The sequence below is a fragment of the Bos javanicus genome, chromosome 21, assembly GCF_032452875.1.
Source record: "Bos javanicus breed banteng chromosome 21, ARS-OSU_banteng_1.0, whole genome shotgun sequence".
Lineage (NCBI taxonomy): Eukaryota > Metazoa > Chordata > Mammalia > Artiodactyla > Bovidae > Bos > Bos javanicus.
Genome location: NC_083888.1, coordinates 27,341,901 through 27,368,218, shown reverse-complemented (window position 1 = coordinate 27,368,218; position 26,318 = coordinate 27,341,901). Strand labels below are relative to the sequence as shown.

The 26,318-nt window shown below is 44.2% G+C and overlaps 1 long non-coding RNA gene across 4 annotated transcripts; it reads right to left on the bottom strand.

Annotated features, from left to right (window-relative positions):
- Window positions 1–1,286: 1,286 nt before the first annotated feature.
- On the bottom strand, window positions 1,287–26,318 carry LOC133234278 (uncharacterized). Of its 4 annotated transcripts, XR_009732092.1 has the most exons (4): window positions 25,446–26,258; window positions 4,898–4,964; window positions 2,690–2,907; window positions 1,287–2,172 (listed from the first exon to the last, which is right to left on the bottom strand). It is a non-coding gene; the product is annotated as an uncharacterized LOC133234278 (long non-coding RNA). The 4 variants fall into 4 exon arrangements; XR_009732091.1 differs by lacking the exon at window positions 2,690–2,907 and having other exon boundaries at window positions 25,446–26,052; XR_009732093.1 differs by lacking the exons at window positions 2,690–2,907; window positions 25,446–26,258 and adding an exon at window positions 25,178–25,350.

Here is a 26,318-nt window from a genome sequence, read left to right as displayed (position 1 = left end):
TTCTCTTTCATTTATGATCTTTCTGTGCCAACGGTTTTAAGGTTAATTGGGTCCCAAGTTTATTGCATTCAGAATTTGCTATTTTTATCAAAGCATGTTCTGCTTGTTTTCGAGTTTCATGGCATCCATTTTTCCATTTAGATCTTTAATCTATTTGGAGTATATTTTTGTGTATGGTGTTATGAAGTATTCTAATTTTATTCTCATTTTCCTCCTAGAACCTGCACACTATCCTCCACAGTGAGTTGAAAGTCACTCAGTCGTGTCCAACTCTTTGCAACCCTATGGATTATAGTCCATGGAATTCTCCAGGCAGAATACTAGAGTGTGTAGCCTTTCCCTTCTCCAGAGGATCGTCCCAACCCAGGGATCGAACCCAGGTCTCCCACATTGCAGGCAGATTCTTTACCAACTGAGTTATCAGCTAAGTCCTCCACAGTGGCTGTTCCCAATTTCTATTTCCAGCATCAGTGTAGGAGGGTTCCCTTTTCTTCTTCTCTTCTCCAACATTTGTTTGTAGTTTTTCAGTGGCCATTCTGACCCATGTGAAGTGATACCTTGTTGCAATCTTGAGTTGCATTTCTCTAATATTTAATAACATTGACATCTTTTCATGTGATGTTTTTTAAAATGTGAGCTAAATCTACTGCTTGACATTGACTCCTTGACCATCTGCCTTGTTTTGAACTCTCTTCCGCTGACCCCCGCTAGGATATTTCCGGCCCAGGTGTTTTTTTACCACAGCCCCAAAGGCCTTGTAAGTATTAAGTGCCCATCAGCACAGGCTTAAGTTGTTTTGCAAAGTGCCCACAAGGTGGCAGCATTTCTTCATGCCCCTTTTTTCTTCTTGTCATTTGTTATTTTATACTGGAGTCGAGTCGACTTCTGATGTTGTGTCAGTTTTAGGTGTACAGAAACTTGATTCAGTAATCTATAAACATCTATTCTTGTTCGGGTTTTTTCCCCCCATATAGGTGATTACAGTGTGTTCAGTAGAATTCACAGGGCTATTCTTTAGGCCCTTTTTGATCATCTATTTGATATGAATTAGTGTGTATATATGTCAATTTCAAACTCTAAATTGATGCCTCCCCACTAACATTTTCTTATAAATTGATTTCCTACATTTGAGCCTATTTTGTAAGTTAGTTCATCTGTATGAATATACAGCTTCCACCTGTAAGTAATACAATATTTGTCTTTTTCTGACTGACCTCCTTCCGTTGCTGGCCAACATCTTGGCCTTCTCTGCCCACCGAAGCCAAATGAAAACCAGAGAGGCAGAATTTGGAAGAAACAGAATAGTGGCTTTTATTCTCAGGTAGTGGAGAGGGGAACACAGCATGCTCCTGCCTCAACAACTGTGTCCCTAAGGCAGGTGCTCACAGTCAGGAGAAGTCAGGAGCCGGTGATGAGGAAACAAAGGTGACAGGACCATGATTTCTTCCTCTTGCATCATTTCAAAGGCAGTCATAAACTGGCATCAGTAACCCGTAACTGCATTGGGCAGTCTGGTGGCTCTGAGGCCTTCTTTCTGACATGTAACTACAAGGGGAAGGCTGTTGTAAACATCAGATAGAGGATGTATTTAGCACAGAGTCAAGTGAAGTGTGGCTCCTGCAGAGTTAGGGCGCAGAAAAGCAAACTTAGTTACAGACATTCAGAACCAGGAGCAGTTAAAGTAAAACAAACTAGGAATGTTCAGGCCTGCTCACTGTTCTTTATCTTCTTTGCTCTCAGAGCAGTGAAAAACAAAAACTCATTCCTCTTTTTTCCTTTTCACTGCACAATTCCCCCATCAGTTTATTCCCTCCTAATAATGGAGGAAGGGAAATACGTCATTCTTGTCTGGCTGAGGACAAACTTCAGTTTTGCTCCGTTTGAAAATCACCAGCTGTTCAGCCCAGGAACCATCTATCTCCTACTTCAAATTTTCCTCGAGACGTGAACCCCAAGAAACCTTTATTGGGGTGATAAGGGACAGACGGCAGTCTTCTGTAACTTCTTTAATGCTGTTGGGGTCATGGAGCTCTCACCCTGTTCTATTAAGTGGCCCCAAGGTGACTTTTGTGGTTATTCCTGCTGGATCTGTCTGGAGGAGTGGCTGTAATCTCTTTGGGGGCATGGGTTTTCTTTGCACATCATCTTTATCTTGATGTGAATCTGTGTCATCTGGAGAGACAAAATGAAACAGATATTTAGAAAAAAAAAAAAAACAGAGGCATAGATGAGTAAAACTGTTACTGCAGCTAGGGATCAAAGCCAAGAGTAAGAACCAAGTCTTTGATGACAATTTTGATTATGGTCCAGACATAGTCAGTGCTTGGGTCATCCTGTCCAAAGGGATGGAGCCATTTGGACTCAGAAGTAGTTGGAGGAATGACAATCTCAACATTAACAGACAAAATAGAAAAAATTAAGCTTGAATCCTAATTTAGATTTAACACTTCAAGGAGACTTGTAGCCAGGTAGCCAGTTGTCTAGGTTTATTTAAGTAGGTCTTAACCTTTAAAGTGGCTATTGATCATTACACATGCATTTTTTTTCTGTGCAACATACAGTCCAGAGCAATTTCTCGTTCTACATATGTAAGAGTTATAAGAAGAGACCTTTAAAAAGTGGAGTGCTTTACTGGTGGCTCTGACGGTAAAAGTGTCTGCCTGCAATGCAGGAGACTCGGGTTCAATACCTGGGTCAGGAAGCTCCCCTGGAGAAGGAAATGGCAATCCACTCCAGTACTCTTGCCTGGAAAATTCCGTGGACGGAGGAGCCTGGTGGGCTGCAGCCCATGGGGTCACAAAGAGTCGGACATGACTGAGTGACTTCACTTTCTTTTTCTTTCTTTAAAAAGTAAGGCTGTAGTTATCTGCTGCTTTTATTTTTGGAATGGCTGACAGTATCCTAAGTCTAACACAGGTCAGAAAACTCAAGTTGTTAACAATACAAGGACTTACCTGAAATCACACCATAGTGTCACCTAATCAGTTCTATAGCTACTCTATGTTGATTTTAACCATAATTTTTCCTTAAATAGCCAAAGCGACTGTCACTGTCAATGATGTTAATGTTTCTCTAGGTACAAGAGAAGATGCAAGACTCAGGGCTTACAAAAAATCTCCTCCTGAAAGTGTTTAACTATCTGAAGGCGTCTTCTGCCAATTTTTCCAGAGCACAGAGTGCCTCATTCCTAATTTCCACCCTGAATTCCTTTCAGGGGTTATTGAAGGTCAGCAGCTTCAGTGGCCATGATTTAATTTCTGTAGAGATAGATGGCAAGTGCCAATTGGCTGAGCCCCTTCAGGTTCATGAAGCTGACCATGGTTTGAGGGCATGACATGACCATTTTGTCCCATGGTGCTAAGAATGCTCATTCCCAAGTCTTATGAAGATTTTGTTGATAGGCCACTAAATGTGCCGTCACTGGACAAGGCCATAAAACAGTATTCAAAATTCTCTGGACTACCTGTGCTTCTGAATCTCTTGTGGTCCAGGAAAATATTTATTCCCTTTTGTTCTTTTTTCCCATATCTAGAGTTACACTGTTGCAATTACTGACCTTATATGGGACTGTATACTATCATTTTATCAGTGACTCGGTCAAATAGTTGGTAACGTAAGGGACCACACTATGAAACAGGCAATATACAAAACAATATGAAACAAAATAGCTAGCAGTTAATAGTAAGGCCATAAATAAGAACTTAAGAACTTCCATTAGGTGTAGCCCAGTATATACCAAAGTCATCTGACTTAGCTCGTTCTGTACCAATCCTTATTTCTTAGGGAAACTATATATATTGACATTGTCCATAAGGCACCCAGCCTGTTTTCTAGTATTACTAGACTGATTATCCTTAGTATGATTTAACTGTTCCAAGCATAGAGGAGGCTTTAAAATGTAAATTACCATAGCCTAATGTTAATAGCTTCATGGCTTCATTTAAATGCTTAGTTATGAACCAGGTATTTATATTACAATATGTACTTGCTAGTTTATAAGCAGTTGGTATGCATCAAGGTTTCTTGTTCAGATGACCAAGGCCTGCTATGTGTAAGTCTGGCTGACAAACCTTTACAGCATTTAGATTTAAGAGCCTCATACAGCCTTCTGTGTCCAAGCTAGCTATGCTCGCTGCATGACAGGCCAATGGATCTGAGAGATGAGGTGTTGAGGCAAGGAAGAGAATTAAATTGGGGAGCCAGCTAAGAAGATAACAGGCTAGCACCTCAAAATAACCACCTTCTCAGAGCCTGGTTGCTAGGTTTTTTTATTGGGTGGGGGGAGGTAAGGAAACATAGTAAAGTAAAAAAGACTATTCAATGCTTGCAACTGTCCCCTAGAATGGGAAGGCAGGGGAATGAGTTAAGTTTTACTTCTTTACAGTCCTTCACAGGTGGGTGGCTCAGGCTGCAGGCCATACGTAATGCTTACAATAACAAAAAGGGTTAAAGTCACAGAAGCAGACCCAGTATAAATTTAAAACTAACCCTTCCAGGTTACAACTCCCCCTCTCAATGTCCATCTCACCATCTTGTGAGAGAAGGGGGTCCATTTTGCCTGTCTTCCTGGGAGTGCCTGCCATTAGTGCTGGTGTTTTTAAATGTCAAGACTAGTCTTCCTCTGTTCCTCTTGGAAAAGGAAGAGAAGTTTACCCCTGCAAATTTAGAAATACTGAACTTCAAACATAAAAGGCAGCATCTCAAGCTAAGAAATTTAGCATCTTTCTATGCATGGGAAGATGCAAGATTCTGGGCTCATTAAATCATAGGTAACTGGGGCCTGTAATCCTGCATTCTCAGTTTCATCTAGGTTCACCATAGGGAGTAGTTGGAGTGGCTGTAGTTGAATGAAGGCCAGGGGGCAGGCATTCCCCTTTCTCAGGGCCCGATGACTCACACTGAAGGGCTGCAATCGCTCATTCCATGTCTCAGGTCTTTCTTTCTTGGTCATGAATAACCATTATCTGGAAAACATTTCATGATTAACTTTAGTCCCAAGGCGCTGGAAAGTTCATCCCAATTCAGTCAAAAAATTTTTGATGTCACACCAGGTGTTAAGTTTTGGACCAGGCCCAATCAATAATTAAAAATTTCTGGATTCTAACTGTAATCCAGGAGACATTATCCCTTGTTGTTTCTTCCCATACCTAGAACCACACTATTACAATTATTTTCTCAAAATGTTTAGTCATATTAGTTTTGTTGGAGGCCTGATTTACACACTGGTTACTGTTAAGAGATAACAATCTAAATTAAACAGGATGTAAGTCATACAGACAATGACATAGTACAGCATAGACACACAAAGCACAATCTGAAAACAAAGAGCAAATTCACTAATGATTGGTGTAACTAGTTATAATCCAGTTATAATTGTTGAGTGACCAAAGGAGCCATAACTGATTTAATGAGCTATCTGCAATTTCACTGTACTGGCCATGCACACTTACGCACGACTTAATCTCTGAGACAAGCATATGTTACTAGCACGATCAACCAGGTACAGAGAAAAAGACAGATGTTCCAAAAGGTATAATCTACCAAACTACTGCAAGTCATAATTAATTGAAGGAGTTTTACATACACCTGGAAAACACAGATTTAAATCAATAATTCTTTAAGATAGAAACCATATACAACCGTATTTAGCAGTTTACTCAGTTCTATGTAACTAATCCTTTTTGTTAACAGCTTTAGGAAATCATCAGTTTTCTCAATAGAATTCTTCAATTATTTTTACTCAGTTCATTAGTATGTTCTAAAAGTCAGAAACTTGTAAAGTCCTGTTTATATGAAGAGGAAACATTTTGCAAAGACATTAGAGTAAAACCATAACTGTGTATATTAACAAAAGACTTAAGGAAGCAAGTTTATATCTGATTACTGCTGTGCCATACAACACCTTCATAACAAAAATTATGACTAATAATATTTTATCAGGACATATCAGATTCTTAGGAACTCCAAACAATCTCTAGAATATCTGTACCATTTACCATAAAACTTATTTATTGGAAAACACTTCCTTTATAGTTTAACACACCAAATGAACTTGATTAGTTTAGTATCTCCCTTTGGGGTCCCTCAGGGGCCCTTTGAAGCACTCCAAATTTAGTTAGAGGTCAAAGGAACTTTATTATAATTTGATCTTGGAAGCCCTGTCAAAGGAACACCCAAACATTTTAAAATACAGCAGGGGCATAGGTCACTGTGAAACTTAGCCAAAGTGACAATAACAGAGACAAATACAGATTATTTAAAAGGTAAATAAATTTGAAATCTGTTATGAAAGACAGTTTAGCATCTTCAGAAAACTTGTCTGTTTTAACAGAGAAAAACCGAATTTCCGTTTTACACCAGCTTAAAGGTTCATTTACTGAATTAATAACTTATTTTAGGCTTAGTCAATCCTGACTGATCACCTACAAAACCCTTACTGGGGTCCATTTTCTACAAACCTTTCATCACTTATTTCAGCACAACTTTAAGTTTTAAGTTTTAGAATATCTGGAAGGATCCTAAAATATATTTCTAAGAGTTTTTTTTACATTTAAATTGGGCCTCCACCCACTTGTGGGTGTATCACTTAGCTTGCTGATGTGTTACAAAGAGTGTATTGAGGCTCAAGGTCTATTGGAAACTGTCTAGTCCACCATCCTGAACCTATTCGATTATATTCAGCCTGTGTAATGCCCTTGGATTATGTCATTCTTTAAAAGATTGTGCCCTGCCCCTTTTCTTCTGTTTCATTTCCCCCCTCAGATTTTATTCTCATATTCTCATGGGAAGCAGAGGGCTGAAGGGCTACCTTCTGTAATTGCTTTAAAGCTGACTGACCCGCAGAACTCTTCTCTAATAGGGGGCCCGCCCTCGTGTCCATGGCGACGGCCTGTAAGACCTGTTGCTGCTGCTGCTGCTGCTGCTGCTAAATCGCTTCAGTCGTGTCCGACTCTGTGTGACCCCATAGACGGCAGCCCACCAGGCTCCCCTGTCCCTGGGATTCTCCAGGCAAGAACACTGGAGTGGGTTGCCATTTCCTTCTCCAATGCAAGAAAGTGAAAAGTGAAAGTGAAGTCGCTCAGTAAGACCTGTTAAGACCAGTGAATCAGAGGAAGAGGATGGTGAAGAGGCTTCCCAGGAGGAATGTATTGAAGAGGAAGGTACCATCCCTTCCAACCCTTCTAAGGAGGCACTCTCAAAGGCTGGCTATAATGCATTTAGGAATGGAGTTCCTTTATCCACCGTACCCAAGAAAATCCCAAAGAAAATCATAACCCCAGCTGAGCCAGATGATTCAGAAGGTGGGAGAAAAAAGAGAGGGCCAAAACACAGGTAAACGTCCCCTTGACCCCCTCACTTGCCCATCTCCAGAGGGTAACCCTCTGCCCTTCTGCACCTGGGCTGGGATTCGAAGTCTTCCCTTTAGCCGGGGAAAGAGGACAGGAAACAGAGATCGTTTGGGCTGGCTTGGTTTAGTATTTCAGCACATTTATATTATCCTGGTCTTTCCCAGGTGGTGCCAGTGGTAAAGAACCAGCCTGCCAATGCACGAAACACAGGTTAGATCCCTAGGTCGGGAAGATCCAGCGGAGGAGAGCATGGCAACCCACTCTAGTATTCTTGCCTGCAGAATCCCATGGACAGAGATGAGCATGGCAGTCTATAGGGTTGCAAAGAAACAACTGAAGCCACTTAGCACGCAAGGTCTTTCCTTTCAGTGGCTTCCAGAGAACATAAATTGCACTGTTCATCTGTGCATGATCTCTTCATCTGGGTGCCTGGCACCCCAGGGTCCTTTTCTCCCTCTGCCTGATTTCTGCTCTTTCTCCATTCCACATAGCTGGCCATGAACCTGAATAACTGCAAATATGAAAGTGGTAAGCATCTAGCTCATCACTCACACCACTGGGCATCAGAGGATATTTTGGGCTGCAGCTTTCACTCAGAAGATGTCCCCACAATTTGTACCCAGCCCCTAGATCTCGTTAGGCTGACTTATGACCTGGACTGAGCCTCCTGGCCAGCTACCAACAGCTGAAACATCACTGTTACAATTACTCTCAGCACTAGAGTGGGAACCTCCAGTTAGCTGACAAGGAAAAATAACAAAATCACCATCACCCCCACCCCCTTCATAGAATTTATCAGCGATGCCAACGAGACCAGGTTAAAACCGTGTTTTCAAGGCAGGTTTTGTGGGGGCTTCAGCAATTAAAAAGAGAAGAAAAATCACCAGCTAGTTTAGTCATGTCCTCCTCTGTTTATCTCCAATGGCATCTGTGCAAGGAGTCCCCAAAGTACTAGGCTGCCAGTGTGACTCCTTCCAAATGTCAGCTCCCCAGGCCAGAAACCCTCCTACTTGAGAGAACTGACAGAATAGAGAGCCAGGCTCTAGTTTTCAGAACAGATTTTGGAAGGGCCCCAACAGCCTCACGAACTTGGAATTGTCACAGTGGTAACTAAACTGCAGAAATGAGGTAAGAACTGCCTGCCCTGTTCATCCTGCTCTCCAGTCAGGTCTGTTCCTTCCCTAAGCCAGCTACAGTCCCATGGCTTGCTGTCAGGCTGGCTCCACTCTTCATAGTTTGTTGGGCAGTCCAAATGTGCGGTCTCAAGGAGGTGGGAAAGGATGAAGGGTGGCCTGTGTACTAAATAGACTGCTCTGTCTCAGTGGAATGATTCATGGACATGAGGAGGTTTCAGGTACAACCTCCCTAATCAGTACTTTGAATCTGACCTTTTGGAGCAGGAGATGTGAAAGTAGACAGCAAAGGGAACCTACCACAAAGGTCAGGGACAGGACAGAGGCAGAGAGGGCAAGATCCTTGCGGATGACAGGGGACTCATTTGTGGAGATCCGGCATCATCTTTTATGTACCTTGTAGCTGCTACCAGTACACCTGGATCCTATGGAGTTGAAAGAAACTGAGGAAGAGGAGGAGCTGGAGCACAGGAAGGCCCTGCTTCAAAGGGAAACTCTCCTCTGAAGTCTGGGGAGTGTAGAGCAGCTAGCCTGCATGCTGCACCTCAGGCAACAGGGCCAGAAAAAACCACCGACTGTCAGGTGAGGGTCCCTGCGCAGGGTCTCACAGGACAAGGGAACAAGGGCTGTAGCGGAACATGGTGGTGGCCACAGCCGAGGAAGCTAATGGGATGGTCTGGCTGCGGAGTCCGGGAAAAGCCGTGTATCCTGGACCTTGGGAAAGGGTCTCTTGGCTCTTTTTGCATCTGTTCCAAAGCACGCTTGTTTCTAGTAATGACATCCAGCTACTAAGGGCTGTCTCACTTACAAGACACAAGCTCTCTATATTCCTATCTTGCAACAACCCCAAACTCATGACTGACAACTAGTATGTTCAAACTACCACACAATTGCACTATTTCACACACTAGCAATGTAATGCTCAAAATTCCACATCACTCCAGGTGCCATCTGCAGAATGTCAGCTGGCTAAGAGATCCAGCAGCCATCGACCCCTGCTCACTGTCAGTGAAGACATCTGGACATCTGAAAGCCAAAGTCAGGCTCCTGAGCCTTATATGCCAAACTAGCCTTGGTCACTCTGAGCTGGGTTAAGTCCCACTAGTTAACATTACAGCTGGGGTGCTCCCCAAATACTCTATGATACTGCCAACAGCATGGGAACAGGGGAGGGAGTGGAACCATTTATTTACCTCCTTCTATGTACTAGACCTGGAGAAGGCAATGGCACCCCACTCCAGTACTCTTGCCTGGAGAATCCCAGGGACGGGGGAGCCTGGTAGGCTGCCGTCCATGGGGTCACACAGGGTCGGACACGACTGAAGTGACTTAGCAGCAGCAGCAGCATGTACTAGACCGGAGAAGGCAATGGCACCCCACTCCAGTACTCTTGCCTGGAGAATCCCAGGGACGGGGGAGCCTGGCAGGCTTCAGTCCATGGGGTCGCTGAGGGTCGGACACGACTGAGTGACTTCACTTTCACTTTTCACTTTCATGCATTGGAGAAGGAAATGGCAACCCACTCCAGTGTTCTTGCCTGGAGAATCCCAGGGACGGCGGAGCCTGGTGGGCTGCCGTCTATGGGGTCGCACAGAGTCGGACACGACTGAAGCAACTTAGCATGCATGCAATGCTGTTTATGTCTTCCCATAATTCCATCTGTTATAATTAGATGTAGAATATTCATGAGCCCTTAATGCTTAAGTTTACTTGGAGAGTCCCACTTCTATCCACTATGTGCTTAGGGAGCCTGTGCAAGAGTTGAAAAGTCCCTGTGGTTATTTTGCAGCATATCTGTGAGCTCTCCTGGGTGTGTCTGGGATGGAGTTTAGAGATGGGTTTGCATCCCTTTCAGCCAGGCCTCTCCTTGATGCTTCTACCTAACTTCCTACCTAAGAGTTCTCTCCCCAGTGCCCTGAAACAACAGAAAAAAGCCATCAAGTTCCAGAAAATTCAGAGACAAATGGAGGTGCCAGGTGCCCTGTGCAGGACCCAGTTGTGGGAAGCCATGGAGCAGCTCCAAGACAGACTAAGTTTTTTGTTTTGAATACATAATACATTACATATGGCTCAAAATTGAAACAGTATAACAGGGCATATGCTTTGAGAAGTGTTAACCCTCCTCAGATCAGATCAGTCGCTCAGTCGTGTCCGACTCTTTGCGACCCCATGAATCGCAACACGCCAGGCCTCCCTGTCCATCAACAACTCCCGGAGTTCACTCAGACTCACATTCATCGAGTCACTGATGCCATCCAGCCATCTCATCCTCTGTCGTCCCCTTCTCCTCTTGCCCCCAATCCCTCCCAGCATCAGAGTCTTTTCCAATGAGTCAACTCTTCGCATGAGGTGGCCAAAGTACTGGAGTTTCAGCTTTAGCATCATTCCTTCCAAAGAAATCCCGGGGCTGATCTCCTTCAGAATGGACTGGTTGGATCTCCTTGCAGTCCAAGGGACTCTCAAGAGTTTTCTCCAACACCACAGTTCAAAAGCATCAATTCTTTGGCACTCAGCTTTCTTCACAGTCCAACTCTCACATCCATACATGACCACAGGAAAAACCATAGCCTTGACTAGATGAACCTTTGTTGGCAAAGTAATGTCTCTGCTTTTGAATATGCTATCTAGGTTGGTCATAACTTTCCTTCCAAGGAGTAAGCGTCTTTTAATTTCATGGCTGCAGTCACCATCTGTAGTGATTTTGGAGCCCAGAAAAATAAAGTCTGACACTGTTTCCATTGTTAACCCTCCTAGTGTCCTATGGATCCTCTTTTTAATAATTTTTTGTGTGTGTCACTTTCTAGGTTTCCTTCTGCAAATACAAGCAAGCTCATAATATAGAATGTTTCCACTTTCACAGTGAAAACAGAATCTATAAATACTTTTCTATACTGTGCTTTATTCACTCAATACATTCCATTCCACTTCTCAAAAGAGCACTCCTCATTCTCTTTTGTAGATGCTTAACAAACTGTAGTTTATCTTACTGGTCTTTTATGGTGGGCACTTGAATTGTTTCCACTCACTCGCTATAACAAATAGTGCTCTAGTACATAAATTTGTGTGCACATCAATCTACGTATCTGCCAGAAGTATCTGTTATTCACATTCCCAGAAGTAGGGTTGCTGAAGCCAAAGCTAAATGGATTTGCATTTTGATAAATATTGCTAAATAGTCCTCTTTAGGTCATGTTCCACTTTTCATTCTCATCAGAGTAACTTTGGGGTTGAGATTTAGAATGAAGGGTGTTTTATAAAGATGATCATAATTTTATGAGCCTATAACACCTCTCTTCTGTCAGCTTCCTCTTGTGTATTGAATACCAGCCTTTTCAACTCTTCCAAATTCTTACCTGTCAACTCCCCTTTGGGGATCAGTAAATAACTTTTTCTTTCAGAGAAAAGTCAGGCCATTAAGTAAAGAGCTATTAAAGCCTCTTGGCCTCCTCCTTACCTTCCACACTCTCAATCTTGTACTCTATTCACATCACTGGGGAAGTGGCCGTCCTTCACTTATCTAGGACCTGTCCTCTGGGTGCTCTAGGTCAAATTACTACCTCACAGACCTCCATCTGTCAACTTAATGTTGTCGGTGTTGTGGGTCGGGCTCAATCTATCAATAAACAGTGCTGCGGCTGGACCAGCCCTTGTGGGTCTTAAGATTACAAGATTCCCTTCAATAATCATCAACAAACTATGGCAGTGGGAAGGGGAAGTTTAACACTTACAGGACCTGGAAATTACATGGCAAACCTGAGGCCACACCACACGGTCATGGGTAGAGAGAACAAGGGCCTGGATTTCTATTTTTATTGGGGTCAATCGCTGGGGCCTGGAGGTTTTTATTTTCGGGGGTTGCAAAGAGTTGGACACGACTGAGCGACTGACCTGACCTGAACTGAAACACCCAGTATTGGAGAAGGCAATGGCACCCCACTCCAGTACTCTTTCCTGGAAAACCCCATGGATGGAGGAGCCTGGTCGGGTGCAGTCCATGGGGTCACTAAAAGTCGGACATGACTGAGCGACTTCACTTTCATGCACTGAAGAAGGAAATGGCAACCCACTCCAGTGTTCTTGCCTGGAGAACCCCAGGGACGGTGGAGCCTGGTGGGCTGCCATCTATGGGGTGGCACAGGGTTGGACACGACTAAAGTGACTTAGCAGCAGCAAACACCCAGTATAAAGCTGATCCTCTTTTAATTGCTGGGGCTCTGAAAAAGATTAGGGTGTGGGGGTCTGTCCAAACACAAAAAATACAGGGCATGCACAGGCTTTACAGGCTCTCAGCATAATCTCCTGCCACTTCCAAAAGCTTAAGCAGAATCTTATTTTACAGTTTTTTATCAGATTTTTACAAGGCTCTTGTGATCTAGGCAGAACAGATAATAGATTACTTTTACAAATTCAGTCTCAAGGGTTTTTGGATATACCCACGGCCATGCAACTGTGAGTACATGACAGCACTGAGACTTGAACCCAGGTCTTACTTTTTTTTAAGGCTTCTAAAATTCCAGGAATCCTGGCATAATTTCTGTTAATTACACTGTTTCTTTTAGAAATATTTAATGAATATAATCACCAGAAAGTGACTTATCAAAAGACAAATAGAGACATATTCAGGCAACATAAGAGTCCAATGACAGTTCTCAACAATGTCTCATTTTAACAATTTACCAGCAAAAATGGGATAGTCAGAATTTTATATGCATTAAATATATACAAAATGCTTTTCTAGTGAAAACACTGGTATCCCAACCCTGTCATTGATAGTCTGTTCATGTATCTTGTTGCTATTTCAAATGTCATTAATAGCGATTATAGTATCACTGACTGTTGTTAACTGGAGCATTTGCTCAGTATAAGTGGGCAAGGCCCTGTAACATGCCAGTCAAAGTAATTCAGATTCTGGTAACAGAGCAGAGCAGTAGCCACACATGGCCTTTGTTCTCACCACTCTGTCACTTTCATGTAACTTATAATAAAAACAATGGTATTTTTATGATGTTAGAACGTAATCTGCCATTAGAACCTTACAGCAGCAAGATGCTATTCGACTGCTTAAATAGGCATTTCTAATTCCTGCACATCATTTGACTTGCCCTTTCCTGCTGCTGCTACTGCTGCTAAGTCGCTTCAGTCGTGTCCGACTCTGTGCGACCCCATAGAGGGCAGCCCACCAGGCTTCCCATCCCTGGGATTCTCCAGGCAATAACACTGGAGTGGGTTGCCATTTCTTTCTCCAATGCAGGAAAGTGAAAAGTGAAAGTGAAGTCGCTCAGTCGTGACCGACTCTAGCGACCCCATGGACTGCAGCCTACCAGGCTCCTCCGTCCATGGGATTTTCTAGGCAAAAGTACTGGAGTGGGGTGCCATTGCCTTCTCCGTGCCCTTTCCTAGGGGACTACAAAAAAACAGAAGCATTTACTACTACCTTGGATGTTTTCCATTTACCTCATCCCCTACCATCCTAATGCTCACTAGCTTAAATCTTTTGTTCTCCAGCTTCCCTGGTGGCTTAGAGGGTAAAGCGTCCGCCTGCAATGTGGGAGGATCCAGGTTCAATCCCTGAGTCGGGAAGATCCCCTGGAGAAGGAAATGGCAACCCACTCCAGTACTCTTGCCTGGAAAATCCCATGGACAGAGGAGCCTGGGAGCCTGCAGTCCATGGGGTCACAAAGAGTCGGACACGACTGATCGACTTCACTTTCACTTTGTTATAAATGCTAATCTCAGGCTTTTGCACTTACTAGTTTGTTGTCCCCAAATTTTCACTTGGCTGGGTCCTTACCACTCAGGTCTCAGATCAAATGTTACTTTCATAGGCCTTCCTTAATCACCCTAGTCTAAGCTCCCTTCATGGTCTTAACTATAACCACACCCAGATTAGTTTTTCCCAGTGTTTGAAATATATTAGTAATGCATAATTCATTATCACCTTCCCATTAGAAAGTAGATCCCAAAAGGGCAGGAGACCTGTTTCATTGCTGTAGTTCCAACCCCAACATAGTTGTGTTTGTTTTTTATCCCCCGCATCTTTAAGAAAATTTTTTTTTTTTTTTTTTTGGTGAGTGGCAAGTGGGATCTTACTTCCCTGACCAGGGATTGAACCCATGTCCCCTGCAATGGAAGCATGGAGTCCTAACCACTGGACCTCCAGGGAATTCCCCCAACATAGATTTCAATATTGGTTGAGTGAATAAAAAAATGGCTGGGAAACCTGATGTGTGTGCTCAGTCACTTCAGTCGTGTCCTATTCTTTGCGACACTATGGACTGTAGCCCACCAGGCTCCTCTGTCCATGACAATTCTCCAGGCAAGAATACTGGAGTGAGTTGCAATACCCTCCTCCAGCGATCTTTCCAATGCAGGGATCCATCCCATGTCTCTTATGTCCCCTGCACTGGCAGGCGGGTTCTTTTCCACTAACTATACCTGGGAAGACCAACCCACCAGCCAATCCACAATGGCAGAAAGCCCTGCCTTTTACCTTTGCCAGTTAAGGTGGTCTACACTTCCTGCAGGTTGACCCATCCCTACTCTATACGGTCAGAGTCTCAGATCCTAATCTACTGGCACTGAGGTGTTGGGGATACTGTCATTCTCTCCTCCCTGGTCCCCCACTGCCCCAGCCCAAGCTGGGAGGCTGGACAGGGGAATAGAGATTCATTGGGCAGGGGTCAGAGGACTCCATGGTGCCCTATCTCCAGTCAGTCCTAGTTCCTGACACCATGAAGGACTTTCACATCATACTGGATGAAGGTGAGCTGCATTAGAGGGCACAGGTGTGGCATCTGCTGGAGGAGGCAACAGGTGACAAGATCACCGAAGCTGGAGTGAAAGTTACTCTGGACGGAATGGGCAACTCACAGCAACCTTGGGGCCAGACTCAAGAGGCTAGCAAACTTAGGACAGAAGGGACTCAAGTCCCTGTGATCTGGAGGATGTATGTGTCACTCATCTGCGAATCGCAGCTTCTTCCTTTCTGTGCAGCTGAGATTTGATCTAACTAAAGGGGAGGGAGTGAGGGAAAGCTCAGTAAAAAATACTCGGTGAGCAAAGAAGGTTTGTTGTTTTGTTTTTGGTTAACCTATTATAGAAGTTTTCAAACAATCAAAAGCAGACTATTGGAATGCAATGAATCCCTGTGTAGCCATCACCCAGCTTCAATATTTAACAAACGGCCAATCTTTCTTTGTTAACATGAATCCCAATCAACTCCCATATTTCCCAAAGGTGACTCAGGGCTTTCTGGAGACATACCATAGACTCCTTGGCCAGGACCTCACTAAAAAGCAAAAGAGAAGCCAGCTACAGAAGCCACTGTCTCCAGTCTAAAAGCAGTATTTACAGAAACCAAAACTAGTTTCTCAGTGGGGTCAAGCCTAAAAAAAATTGGTAACAGCATTCAATTTAACTCATCTTTAACACTCCCCTATCCTTCCCCCTCCAACAAAACAACCCTGGCAAAGCAAAGTATCATGTTATATTGTGGAAATTCAATATTTTGAATAACACTCAGAATCTGGACTTCAATGATTCTACCTATAGCAGTATAATATGGAATTTCAAATGCTTTTATTAAAGAAAACACTGACAAAAATGTCAGCACCTATAAAACAGCTGGGAGTTTATTATGAATTTGTTATTCATTTTTTTCCCTTCCAGTTTTATTACACTATAATTGATATACAGCACTGTGTAAGTTTAAGGTATACAGCACAATGATTTGATTTACACACATCATGAAGTGTATCACATGTTTAGTAAACATCCATCATCTCATATAGGTAAAAAAATATTAAAGAAATAAAAAATTACTTTTCTTATGATGAGAACTCACAATCTCTTAACAACTTTCATAAATAACATACAGTCATGCTATGTTTATCATGTTGTATGTTATATTCTTATTACTTATTTATCTTAAAACTAATTAATCTGGACTTCCCTGGTGGTCCAGTGGTTAAGAATCTGACTGCCAATACAGAGGACATGGGGTCAGTCCCTGCTCTGGGAGGACTGCACATGCCATGGGGCAACCAAGTCTGTGCACCACAACTACTGAGCCCACGCACCCCAGAGTCCGTGCTTTGCCAGAGCCCATGCTTTTCAAGAGAAGCCACTGCAGTGAGAAGTCTGTACCCTGCAACTAGAGAGTAGCTCCCGCCCACTGCAACTAGACAAAGCCCACAAAGCAACGAAGACCCAGGGCAGCCAAAAATAAATTAAGAATTAAATTTAAAAACTTTCAAAACTGACTTAAAACCTTTTGACTGCCCTCATCCAATTCTCCTTTCTCCCCACCCCCAGACTCTGGTAAGCTAAAACCCTAATCTGTTTTTCTATGAGTTTGTTTTTGAAATATAATTGACTCATAACACTATGTCAATTCTTGCTAGAGAACATAGTGAATATTAGTGAACATATTTCTATACATTTCAAACTGATCACCAGAATAAGTCTAGCTACAATATGTCACCATACAAAGATATTAAATAATTACTGACATTGTACAGACTGTCCATTTCATACCTGTAACTCATTTATTTTGTAACTGGAAGTTTGTATTTTTCTTTTTAATTTGGCTGCACTGGGTCTTAGCTGCTGTGGGATCTTCACTGCAGCAGCAGGATCTTTCAGTTGTGGCATATGGGATCTCAGTTTCCCGACCAGGGATCAAACCCACATCCCCTGAATTTCAAGGCAGATTCTTAACCACTGGAAGACCAGGGAAGTCCTTCATAGTTCTATTTTTAACCCTTCTGAGGGATCCTCAGCTTTTCCATGGTGGTTATTCCAATTTACATCCCCACCAACAATGCACAAGACTTCCCTTTTCCCAGTATCCTCACCAATACCTGTTATCTGTTGTCTTTAACAACAGCCATTCTGACAGTTGTGAGGTGATTATCTCATTGTGGTTTTGATTTTCATTTCCCATTTGATTGTGATGTTAAACAAGCATCTTTTCATGTGCCTGTTGACAATCTGTATGTCTTCCTCGGAAAAGTGTCTATTCAGGTCCTCTGTCCATTTTTCAGTCAGGTTGTTTTCTTAATACTGAGTTTGTGTAAGTTTTTTGTATATTTTGGATATTAACCCCTGATCAGTGTTGGTGATATAGAAAAGCCAGGACCATCATATACTACTGGTTGGAGTGAATTAGTACACCACCTTGAGACTGTTGGCAGTATCTGCTAAAGTTAAACTCTGAATGTCTTTTGCTACCAGTCAGCCAGGAGGCCTAGAACAAGTTACTGAAGCTCTTTGTGTGCAATAGATGAGGCTAGAGGATCTCACTGGCCCCCTCTCTATTGCAGCATTTTCAGGGGTTCTGAATCACCAGCCTAGATCTACAGGATCATCGGTTTCTGCATAGTTTTAATATATTCATTTCCAAGACATTTTTTCCTAGCTAAGAAATCCCAATGTAAGGGCTGCCTGTCCTAGTTGAAGAAAAGCTTTTACACAAATACTAGTTGCCTATACCAGATGGCAATATCAATGTCCACATAATCAAGAGTGTTTAAAAGAATTTACCGAGACTTCCCTGATGGCTCAGTGGCTAAGAATGTGCCTGCTGACACAGAGGACATGGGTTCAATCCCTGCTCTGGGAAGATTTCACATACTGTGGGGCAACTAGGCCCATGCACCACAACCACTGAGCCCATGCTCTAGAGTCTGTGCTCCACAGCAAGAGAAATCATTGCAATGAGAAGCCCATGCACCACAACAAAGAGTAGCCCCCACTCACCACAAGAGAAAGTCTGTGCGAAGGAATAAGACCCAGTGCAGCCAAAAATAAATAAATAAAGCTGTATGGTTCTCATGATGCCTAAGTGCAATCATTATGCCAGAGAGTTAATTAAGCAAGAGGCATTAACTCTCCCAGACTTCAGACAATACTGCAAAGCTACAGTAATCAAAACAGCATGGTACTGGCACAAAATTAGACATTTGGATAAATGAAACAGAATAGAGGGACCCAAAATAAACCCATACATCTATGGACAATTAATCTTCAACAAAGGAGGAAAAGTTAGTCTTCTTCAGTAAGTGGTGTTGAGAAACATTTCCTAGATATGTCACTGGACAGTGTGTGTCACCCCACCTGTTCTGCCCCCAACCACACCAAGACGCCCCCATATCTCCAAGGATGCTCAAGCCCCTGACAGTCAGGACCCACCACCTCTGGCTCTGGCCTGCCCAAACCACATTATCCCACCACCAGACATTTGGCCCCCACCCCCATATCAGGTACCACCGCTTCAGCCTGGCCCCTCTGCCTGGAGGCTCTTCTGGCCCGAGCTCTAGATGGGCAAATCCACCTGCTCTTCCAAAGGGGTACCAAGTCCCCTGCCCCATGCTAGGTACTCACACCTTCCAGCCTGGGCTCCTCTGGGGCCAGAGTCACACTCAGGGTCTGATTCCCCCCACACTCCCCATCAGGCCCCCTCCACTCCTCTCCTGACTCCACCCAGCTCTAGACAGGGATCAGAATGATGGAACAGAGCAGGCACTTGGGAAATACCTGTTGGATGCACTGCTGGATGGATGGATGGTTGAGTGGATGGACAGGTGCTGGATTGATGGATGGATGGATGGAAGGGTGGATAGATGGTTGGATGGATGTGTGGATGGTTGGATGGATGAGTGGATGGCTGGACAGATGAACAGCTGGATGAGATGGGTGGACTGATGGATGGAGATGGATGGATGGATGGATGGATGGTTGGATGGACAGACAGCTGGATGGATGGATGAATGGATGGGTGGATGGAGAGATGGATGGATGAGAGGATAGGTAGGTAGGTGGATGGATGGATGGATGAGTGGATGGATAGATGAATGGATGGATGGTTGGATGGAGCCCCTGGCAAAGGGGTTCCGGGGTAACTAAAGAGAAGGCACCCACCCCAGCACTAGCACTGCAGAGACCTCACAGATGAGAGGGCTGGGAGGGAATGCTAGGGGCTGCCATTAAAGTGCCTGGCACCCCTTTTTTTATTATCAGACAAGTCATCTCATAATGGATGAAAGAAGCAACACACGCAGAGTTAAGGCAGGGTCCCCAAAGCTGGGAGTGGGGAGAACACTGCCATATCCAGGAGCCCCCAGGGAAGCTCCCTCATTAAGTCAACCCAAGCGAGAGATGTCTGCCTCTGGCGGGTGTGGGGGCAGGAGGGGGTGGGTGACACAGCCATTGAAGCTGCACCTTTCTCACTGCTGATTAAGCACTGACCAGCTTGTGATCAAGAAGAAAACTATTCCTTGAGGAAATGCAATTAACTGAAAAGCCAAAAACTGTGAAAGTCCAAAGGAGACACACAATCAAGAGCTCTCAATCTGGAGGGGCTCCTGCTCTGAAGAGTTGCAGCGCAGGAACATTCCCCCAAGAGCAGATGGCACCGTCCACCCTGCCACACACCAGCTCCCTCCTATCTGCCCCATGAAGAGCAAGGAAAGGTCACGAGTAGAATCTTTGCTGCACACGGACACAGAATAAGGCACGTCCAGGCGGGGCTGAGGTCAGGTCCACCTCAGGGACTCACAATTGAGCAGTCAGGCCAGGTGGGCAGCACCAGGACTTGCTCTCTAGCTTGGATCTAGAGATCCAAGGTAGCTCCTGGTGGGTAGGCCTGGCAGGCAAGCTGGGACACACACCAAAAACACACGACTGACACTTAGCAGGCACTCTACTGTAACAGATGTTCATGTACATATTTCTGGTCTTGCTCCATCCTCGCCATAGCGGCTGGCTGGCAAGAAGAAAAGAGCAGGCCTCAATGTGCCCCTCTCAGGAGGAGGCCCTGGCTGGCTGGCAGCTGCTGGGGGATTCCTGGATCTCCTAATTCCCCACCCCATAGCTGTCACCGGCTCTGGGTGACACGCACAGATATCAGAACACATGGGCCATCATCACACTGGAAGACCCAAGAACACAAACCGCATTTCACTGGAGCAATGTGCACCCTTGCTGCCCAGTGGGGGTGGGGTGGGTTGAGAAATCCATCACTGCTAAACACAGGCATTGGCTCAGCGAACAGATCTCCTAGTTTCCAAATAATGGATTTTTCCAAGACTTTGACAGACCAACCCGGGAAAACTACACAACATTTCTTTTTCCAACTTTAAACTTTTCTTTTGTATTGGGGTATAGCCAATTAACAATGCTGTGATAGTTTCAGGTGAACAGCAGAGGACTCAGCCATACATGTACATAAAAATCTCTCATAGTAAATGTTACAGGCTATTCAATCACAAACACCAAAAATGAGTAAATAATCAGATGTGGTATTTGTGGGCCCCAAGAAGAAAGACCCATCACGGACAAAGAGCTCCACAAGCTGAATATTGTAGAATATGTCCAGTCTACAACCACTGTCGATGCCCAGCAACATCGATACACCACTGCTTTATTTTAAAAATAGCTCTTTGGAGTAGAAAATTAGGTCTGGAATTAAATTTCTGTACCTGTGTTAAACCATATGCTAAGAGTGAACCATGTGAATTCACTTTGTTAGTATTTAATTATGCTTCCAGAGTTCAAAACCTGAGTTGGTCAATGCATCTGTCAAACAAATTAGGCAATTTCTAAATCTTTCCCCCTTTCTTGGTAGAAAAACCCATTGAGGTTTGAGTATAAACTGCTTGAAATACCATTTTTAGTCGGTAAAGTCTGTGTTAAGGCAAAAAAACTCAAGGTGTCATAAAATGTATCAAAACCAGAAAATAGCTGGGCTAACGACTTATTAGTCATGAGTTTGAGCAAGCTCCAGGAGTTGGTGATGGACAGGGAAGCCTGGCATGCTGCAGTCCATGGGGTCGCAAAGAGTCGGACACGACTGAGCAACTGAACTGAATAACTATTACATATTATACCAGAACACAAGAAATATGCCAAAGAATGTAAAACAAAACAGCTGTATACCCTAGTTTCTATATTTTCATCATACTACAAATGGTTCAGCTTTGTTCTAATATGTATTTACATTATAACTGTGCAAGAACTAAGAAGCATATGCTTCTATCATTTTATGACACAAAGCCTCCTTGTAAATTATAAATAAAAATTGCTTTAAAAAATCTAGTACTTTTTATTCCAACCACTGAAATGTAAAAAGTATTTCACTTGTTTATCCTTTATGGCAACTTACAAACTGAAATAAAAAAGAAAAAATTAACTTAGAAATACTGAAGGAAAAAAAAAAAAAGACTACCTGAGTACAGTTATCTTTCAAAGACAAGCTCTACACGGAAACTCTTTAGTGGCCAAAATGAGCCTAATGAGCCTCTTGAAAAGAACATCATTTAAGCCTTTAGACCACTTAAGTATTCAAAGTTATACTGCTGAACAGTCATAAAGTCACTTGTTGGGAGTTAGTCCAACAAATCTGAAGAACCATAAGCACAGAAGCTCACCCTAAACCTTAAATCAATGGGCTAGATAAGCTATTCAAGAATAGCTAACAAAAGTTGTAGTTGTGCTTTCTCAAAGTCTAACTAGTCAAAAAGCTAAAATGCAAAAACAAATTCAGTTAAAGAAAAATACTTACACCACATTATTTTAAAAGTTCATTAGTTTACACAAGTCAATAAGTTATTCTGCTGCAGATTATCAGCAACCAGCAAAGTAACAGATGAAAAAAATCTTGTGTTCTTCTTGTGGGCTAAGTCGTTTCAGTCGTGTCCGACTCTTTGTGACCCCATGGACTGCAGTACACCAGGCTTCCTAGTCCATCTCAAACTCATGTCCATCGAGTCTGTAAGGCCATCCAAGCATCTCATCCTCTGTAGTCCCCTTCTCTTCCTGCCTTCAATCTTTCCCAGCATCAGGGTCTTTTTCAATGAGTCAGTTTTTCGCATCAGGTGGCCAAAGTATTGGCACTTCAGCATCAGTCTTTCCAATGAATATTCAGTACTGATTTCCTTTAGGACTGACTGGTTGGATCTTCTTGCAGTCCAAGGGAGTCTTCTGCAACACCACGGTTTGAAAGCATCAATTATTTGGCGCTCAGTTTTCTTTATAGTCCAACTCTTACATCCATACATGACTACTAGAAAAAACCATAGCTTGGACTAGATGGACCTTTGTTGACAAAGTAATGTCTCTGCTTTTGAACATGCTGTCTAGATTGGTCATAGCTCTTCTTCCAAGGAGCAAGCATCTTTTAATTTCATGGCTGCAGTCACCATCTGCAGTGATTTTTCAGCCCCCCAAAATAAAGTCTGTCACTGTTTCCATTGTTTCCCCATCTATTTGCCATGAAGTGATGGGCCTGGATGCCATGATCTTAGTTTTTTGAATGCTGAGTTTTAAGCCAACTTTTTCACTCTCCTCTTTCACTTTCATCAAGAGGCTCTTTAGTTCTTCGCTTTCTGCCGTAAGGCTGGTGTCATCTGTGTATCTGAGGTTATTGATATTTCTCCCAGCAATCTTGATTCCATGCTTATATATGCTGTACCATTGTTTAACAAGAGAAACTTTCAAGTTTAAAAAAGAATCATGATAAAAGCTTTACCATCATTCATATTTTCACCATTACAGAAGCTCAATTCTTCTTCAGTGTTTTAATAAAGGTGTTAGTTCCAAAAGAATATTCCTTTTTCCTTACAAGAAAGGAACTAACTAACTAACCCATGGGGTCACAGCACTGCCAGGCTTCCCTGTTTTTCACTGTCTCCTAGAATTTGCTCAAATTCATGTCCACTGAAGTCTGTGATGCTATCTAACCATCTCATCCTCTGCAGCCCTCTTCTCTAATTCACTGCTTGCAGCAGCACATGGATACACCTTTACTCTATCTCCTCTCCCACTATCATTCTGCCAGTTTAGAAGTAAAGCACTTCCTCCAGAAAGCCATCCTTAACTATCCCAAATCTGTGTCATTTTCCTTCGATGTCCTACATCGAGGATTAATTTTTTGTGCCATGGATCCTTCACAGTCCGGTTGTCTTTGGGCCAGAATTTTTCTACAAACATGTAAAACAGTACTACAAAAGAAACCAACTGTATTGAAAGAGTTATAAAAACATTTAGAATATCATGTGCTGTGGTATTCTATGAGCTCCTTCATTGCTACAACAAACATTTAGCTGCTGATCCACAAGCTACCACAATTCTGAAATAAGGAACAGCATACATTACACCTGAATGTATCTCCCACAACTTTATGCTGGGATGTGAAAACATACAGCTAATACTACTGTGGGAGGGTTGTTTTGCTTTTTTGTGGGGGAGGAAACCTAGTCATAACTGAACTACAAATTTTAGTTAAAAAATAGAAAAAGCTTTCTCCCGTCAAAGTTCAAGGGGTGTTCTGAATTATAAACACCCTACATCAAGAATCCTTGCTCTGAAACATCTGGTTTAAAAAAAGCAATCCACAGAAGTAGTCACATAGCTTCTCCGAGTGGGAGAAAGCAGGTATTAAGAGTCAGTTATGGGGAAAACAACCTCGGCAACCTCTTAAATATTCCATAGTTACAATACACTTGGGTTTTGTGTATATGACTAAAAGTAATTCTAACACACATCAAAGTTTGAAAATTCCTACAATTTTTTGCAGACATCTTGACATCCATGGTAACTAACACATACAGCCATAATGCTGCTGCTGCTGCTGCTGCTGCTGCTAAGTCGCTTCAGTCGTGTCCGACTCTGTGATAATGAAGGATAATTTTAAAGTTGCTAGCCTTACAAAACTTCACTTCCACTTTAGTTTACTGTTAAGTCTCCAGCGTAAATTAATAGATAAAGTAATTGTGAAAATTACAGAGCTGTCTTCCCCTGGAAATCAAGCTCTCTACAATCAGATGGCATCCCACTCCAGTACTCTTGCCTGGAAAATCCCATGGACGGAGGAGCCTGGTGGGCTGCAGTCCATGGGGTCGTGAAGAGTCCTACACGACTGAGCGACTTCCCTTTCATTTTTCACTTTCATGCAATGGAGAAGGAAATGGCAACCCACTCCAGTGTTCTTGCCTGGAGAATCCCAGGGACGGGGGAGCCTGGTGGGCTTCCGTCCATGGGGTCACATAGAGTCGGACACGACTGAAGTGACTTAGCAGCAGCAGCAACAGTCAGCCTACACGTTGATGGGAGACAGTAAAAACTCAACTTTCAAATCACTGTTAATCAAATATTACCGCAATTAGCCAAACCACTGCCGTACTTAAAAGGCTGACATCAAGGTAACGGGACTTCTAAATGAAAACATATTAAGGCAGTTTTCAGTTATTGTTTTACTAATCCACAGCGCGCCGAGAGCGCGCTCACGTTCCCATAAGACCTTGGCACTCGGCTTTTCGGACGGCAAAAGGATACCTTCGGGAGACACAAAGCCGACTCGGATGCTCGCGCTTTTTCTCCTGTCCCCACCCACCTCCACGCCGGCCACTGCAGAAGAACGGGTTCCCGCTCCGAGGCGGGGGAAGAAGGAGACACTCCTCTGCCCTAAAGCCGCGTGTGCAGCCGCAAGCCGGGAACCTAGGCGCCGGCGCCTGTGATGGGGCGGCCATCTTAACACGCAGTTCTCCCAGCCGGAGGCGCAAAGCTCACGCTCTCCGCGAAGTACCCCACCTCCCGGCTCCGGCTGCCCCGGAGCGACAACCCTCGAACGCCCAAGCGGACGGGGGAGCCCGGCACGGCGCCCGAAACAGCCGCCGCCGCCACCCTACAACAGATTACCTTCTCCGCGCCCTCTTCCTCTCAACGACAATCACGGTACCAAGGCTGTGCCACGTGGCAAGGGCTCCCTCTCCCACTCTAACGCCTGCCTAACGCTTCCGCCTCCCAAAATATTTTTAGCCTCACGACGCACAGAAATACCCCGCCGCGATGCGCTTCCCCCGCACAAAGCCATGCCCACCGGGTCCCCAGGTCGCGACCCCCGCCGTCTCCGGCCCCGTCTCTCTCCGGCGCCGTTAGGGGCCTTTCCCCTGGGGTTCAGACTCACCCTCCTGGAATTTAGTCTCCAGGTCCTGCTTCGGAGTCATTTATAAGTGATTCACCGCCGCCTCCCTCCTTCTCCCACCTGCCGCAACTACCACCCTCTACTCTACCCCACCCAGCTTCGTGTCAGAGGCGCCATCAGGCACCGCCAACTTCACATACTAGGCCGGATTTGCCACCGCCCGCAGAGCCCATCTCCGCAACCCAGGCAACCGCTGGTCCAGCCAACGGCTACCCACCGCGCACGGGCCCCTGCGCCCGCGCCGACCGGGGCACGCCGGGATTGGTAGTTCCCACGCCCTTGAGGCGTCCCGGGGGGCGCGGCAGGGTCCGAGGCCTACCCTCTTCCTCCACCCTTTATGCCCAACCCCCAACCCCGCCCCCGAGTCGCCTGCGTTTTTCAGTTCAGTTCCCTTCAGTCGCTCAGTCCTGTCCGACTCTTTGTGACCCCCATGGACTGCAGCACACGAGGCTTCCCAGTCCATCACCAACTCCGAGAGCTTGTTCAGACTCATGTCCATGGAGTCAGTAATGCCATCCAATCATCTCATCCTGTGTAGTCCCCTTCTCCGCCTGTCTTCAATGTTTCCCAGCATCAGGGTCTTTTCCAATGAGTCAGTTCTTTGCATCAGGTGGCCAAAGTATTGGAGTTTCAGCTTCAACATCAGTCCTTCCATTGAATATTCAGGACTGATTTCCTTTAGAATGGACTGGTTGGATCTCCTTGCAGTCCAAGGGACTCTCAAGAGTCTTCTCCAGCACCACAGTTCAAAAGCATCAGTTCTTTGTTGCTCAGCTTTCTTTATAGTCCAACTCTCACATCCATACATGACTACTGGACAAACCATAGCTTTGACTAGAAGGACCATTGTTGACA